General features: G+C 42.0%; 1 long non-coding RNA gene across 6 annotated transcripts; it reads left to right on the top strand.

Annotated features, from left to right (window-relative positions):
• Nucleotides 1-587: 587 nt before the first annotated feature.
• Nucleotides 588-3,468, top strand: LOC127334896 (uncharacterized). 6 transcript variants are annotated; one of them, XR_011752394.1, is made up of 5 exons: nucleotides 588-1,082; nucleotides 1,597-2,255; nucleotides 2,343-2,457; nucleotides 2,614-2,683; nucleotides 2,816-3,468. It is a non-coding gene; the product is annotated as an uncharacterized lncRNA (long non-coding RNA). The 6 variants fall into 6 exon arrangements; XR_011752395.1 differs by having other exon boundaries at nucleotides 2,343-2,378; nucleotides 2,614-3,468; XR_007872516.2 differs by having other exon boundaries at nucleotides 2,614-3,468.
• The last annotated feature ends 1,161 nt before the right edge of the window (nucleotides 3,469-4,629 follow it).

Raw genomic sequence — 4,629 nt, 5'->3', positions numbered from 1 at the left:
AGAATGCTTTATGTGATACTTATATTGTTGAGTTTGTTCATGATGCCTCTGAAAATTATTATGAGAGAGGAAAATATGGTTGTAGAAATTTTCATGTTACTAAAACACCTCTCTATGTGCTGAAATTTTTGAAGCTATACTTGTTCTATCTTCCTATGCTTGTTACTTTTTTCTTCATGAACTTGTTTATTTACAAAACTCCTATGCATAGGAAGCATGTTAGACTTAAATTTGTTTTTAATTTGCCTCTTGATGCTCTCTTTTGCTTCAACTACTATTTCTTGCGAGTGCATCATTAAAACTGCTGAGCCCATCTTAATAAGTACTCTACTATTAGGGAACAAACATCTTTTTTCTTAGAATTTTGGGGCCTCTTTTGAATTACTGTGGTGTTATTTTGTGTGCAGTTCGGTGCTGCATAACGATTTGAGCTAATGTTTTCTCCTTTCTGGTGCTTTGGTGTTCGATTGTCCTGGTATGTTGCTTGTGTGGCCGTAGCGAAAAGATACGTAGCGGTGGTGGGACATCGTGAGCACTATCTGTCGGCTCTGTGAAATTGATCAAAGCAGTGCCGCACCTCCCTATTCGTCTGGCTCCCAAATCCCCCAAGCATATCTTCCATTATCCAGTAAAATCTCCGCCCGTGCCTGCAATTTCTAGGATTTGAGTGGAAGTCGCCGGCGACGAGTCGTCCGGGCGATCCGGCCATGCTCATCTCCGCCCATGCCTGCAATTTCTAGGATTTGAGTGGAAGTCGCCGGCGACGAGTCGTCCGGGCGATCCGGCCATGCTCATCTCCGGCCTGGCCTGGCCGCGCCTCCCGCTCCCTGCCCGAGTTCCCTTCTCGATGGAGAAACTCAGCCCTCCGACGAACGGCCGCCACCATGCCCCCCGGCGCCTCCGCCCGGCGCGGCTTCGCGTGTACGAGCGCACCTTGCTCCTGTCGCCTGCCTGCTCACTCCTAACCGGACGGAGCTTCGCCAGCACGTCGCTCAGCTCCCTCTCCACCCGTCTGGTGTCGCCTGCTCGCGGATGCGCCGCCCGCCGTCTCCAGGCTGTACGTCCGCGTTCATGGAAAAATTGTGAGTTGCCTACTACTAGCTGTTTTCTCGGGCTTCCCCTGCTATTAGCTGCTCTCTACTGTTGCTCCTCCCTACCATGTGTTGATTATGTCTCTCTCTGTTAATGGATGAACCCTCCAGATTCTCAATTTCTTGTGTCTGCTTGTGTGTGTACTCATGCCATCTACCTGCTTGATTTTATACTCATAAGAACTAAAGAACTAATTTCTTCAAAAAAATTATGGGATTTTGAGAGCTACAGCAATATTAAATTTGCAATACACTGGAAGTACATCGGGTTGAAGATTGATCTTGGCATAAAGCTTTAAAAGAAAAACGACATATTATCACTGAATAATCCTTGAAATGGCAACCTTGGAATAGTCATGATGACATACTTCCAACTATACATGGCACGGATCACCATGAAAAATTATGGTCTACTGATTGAAAGATAAGGTAATGGTGAGATGTTCTGAATGTAGAAATAATCACACTTTGCTGTACCACTGACAAGTGATTTACTGTCTTACAGGCTGCGGGTAACCTACTAATATTAAGCATGCCGTTGCATCTCCAGAGAGTCTACAAGCAGTAGACTTTGTGGTCAGTTTGAAGAGAAAGCTGTCCAACAACTTCGTGATGTTGATTACTTTGGTGTTGAAGTAATTTTCATGGTTAACAACAACGTAGCTTGTGTGCATGTTTTTTTGTGCATCGTCAGCAGCTGGAGCCATATCAATGAGAAGACCACGATCAGTTGTATTTACTTTCATTTTAATTCTTTGAAATGAATGTTGCTCCGCTCTTCTGTCATGAGTTAAAGATTTGCAGATTCTCAATGCATGTTTCTTTATTTTATTAGTGTTCAAGCCATCGGTACAGTTCTAATTTCTCCTGTAAAAGTGTTTCAGTGTGTACACTCCGGTGGCTACCTTTGTAGAAGTATTTCAACAGTAGGTGAGCAGGAATTAATGGTACCATTGGCAGAGAGTTTTGTTGCTAAGATAACCATGTTGATTTCAGTACCACATGTTTCCTGGAACATCTAGAATAGATTATCAAGTGATTTTCTATCAATATTCATTTAATTCATACTTGGGAAGCATGGTATTTTATATCCATTGCATTTCACAGTGTGGTGTAGTTCCAGCTGCTGGTTATGGTTCACCCTGGGGTGGTGCAATACAAGAGGTTACTAAGAGATTTTTGATGTCTTCTGTTGGTTCCGGAGTGTGGTGCCTTAGATCATCACGATGCGTATTTTTGGGTGTTTTGTAGGTGAATTTGATGCAAAGACAGAGCACGATATGATCCGTAAGTACAAGGTTCTCTTGGATGTCTTCAAGTTGTAGACAGAGTGAATTATGTTATTTGTTTTTCCTATTATTTGCAGGTTAGTGTGTCTGATATTGGATGAATTTTAAACAAAATAGATATGGTATTTTTTGAGTTTTTTTTGTTCTAGTCCATGTGAATCATCTATTTCTAAGGTTGACGAATTGGTACCCTTGCCTTAGTTTCTATTTGAACATGGTGCGCTTTTCTGCAGGTTCTTTTGTTCAGTGATTTTTGTACAACCGTGAGCTCATTTCCAATGCTGTAAAGATACCTTGTTGAAGGTCAATACATTGTGATTTTATTGTATAGTGTATTTGCTATATTTCTTCTTAGCAAAAAAATATTTCATTTATTCATGTTTCACCCAACGTTTTCTAAAATAAATTACGCTTTCCATCTTTCTGCTTTTATAGATGATTAGGTCCATCGGGGTATAGGGAAATATGATTAAGAAACGAAAATATTTCAGAGATGGACCCATTCACAAATCTCTGATAGGAGAGCCAGGTAAGCTCTTTCTTTTTCTTGAAATCCTTCACTAAGGTTTACTGCCGCTGAGACACATCTCTTGTGGCATATAGATGATTAGGCCAATAAATTCATTTGATATACTACAATTTTTCAGGTTTATTCTTTGATGGTGAATCCATGGGAACCTTATGGAATTTAAGGAAGCAACTGTTAGATTCTCCTTTTGTTTGATTTTCTTATACAGGGAATGAGGTTTCACAATTTAAACTATGTTTTATGCTTAATCTGAATATATTCCTTAGTTGCTCCAAGTAACAAATTAGTGTCCAGTTTAGTCGTTCTGTTGTTCCTTCCATGAAACTTAACAAAATTAGAAAATGTTAGGAAAAATGATAAATATATTGTACTTAGTCTGTAGTAGTTTTTTTTAGGGTTAGTCTGCAGTAGTCTTTTTTTTTTTGAGGTTTAGTCTGCAGTAGTTGGTGTAATGGTTAATGTTCCTTTTCTCCTATTTCGTGTTGTTATTTTTTAGAGCATGTTACTATATCAAGATGGAGCGCTTTTGCCTACACAACTGCCCAAGTAACAGTCATCGATGGGTGTGATACGTCTCCGACGTATCGATAATTTCTTGTGTTCCATGCCACATTATTGATGTTATCTACATGTTTTATGCACACTTTATGTCATATTCGTGCATTTTCTGGAACTAACCTATTAACAAGATGCCGAAGTGCCAGTTGCTGTTTTCTGCTGTTTTTGGTTTCAGAAATCCTAGTAACGAAATATTCTCGGAATTGGACGAAATCAACGCCCAGGGTCCTATTTTGCCACGAAGCTTCCGGAAGACCGAAGAGGAGACGAAGTGGGGCCACGAGGCGGCCACACCCTAGGGCGGCGCGGCCTGGCCCTTGGCCGCGCCGACCTATAGTGTGGGCCCCTCGTGCCGCCTCTTGACCTGCCCTTCCGCCTACTTAAAGCCTCCGTCGCGAAACCCCCAGTACCGAGAGCCACGATACGGAAAACCTTCCAGAGACGCCGCCGCCGCCAATCCCATCTCGGGGGATTCAGGAGATCGCCTCCGGCACCCTGCCGAAGAGGGGAATCATCTCCCGGAGGACTCTACGCCGCCATGGTCGCCTCCGGAGTGATGTGTGAGTAGTCTACCCCTGGACTATGGGTCCATAGCAGTAGCTAGATGGTTGTCTTCTCCCCATTGTGCTTAATTGTCGGGTCTTGTGAGCTGCCTAACATGATCAAGATCATCTATATGTAATTCTATATGTTGCGTTTGTTGGGATCCGATGAATAGAGAATACTTGTTATGTTGATTATCAAAGTTATGTCTATGTGTTGTTTATGATCTTGCATGCTCTCCGTTACTAGTAGATGCTCTGGCCAAGTAGATGCTTGTAACTCCAAGAGGGAGTATTTATGCTCGATAGTGGGTTCATGTCTCCGTGAATCTGGGGAAGTGACAGAAATCTCTAAGATTATGGATATGCTGTTGCCACTAGGGATAAAACATTGGTGCTATGTTTAAGGATGTAGTTACTGATTACATTACACGCAATACTTAATGCAATTGTCTGTTGTTAGCAACTTAATACTGGAGGGGGTTTGGATGATAACCTGAAGGTGGACTTTTTAGGCATAGATGCATGCTGGATAGCGGTCTATGTACTTTGTCGTAATGCCCAATTAAATCTCACTATACTCATCATAATATGTATGTGCATGGTCATGCCCTCTTTAT

The sequence above is a fragment of the Lolium perenne genome, chromosome 2 (genome assembly GCF_019359855.2).
Source record: "Lolium perenne isolate Kyuss_39 chromosome 2, Kyuss_2.0, whole genome shotgun sequence".
Lineage (NCBI taxonomy): Eukaryota > Viridiplantae > Streptophyta > Magnoliopsida > Poales > Poaceae > Lolium > Lolium perenne.
Note: the sequence above shows the minus strand (reverse complement) of the source record. Positions and strands in the feature narration are given on the sequence as shown.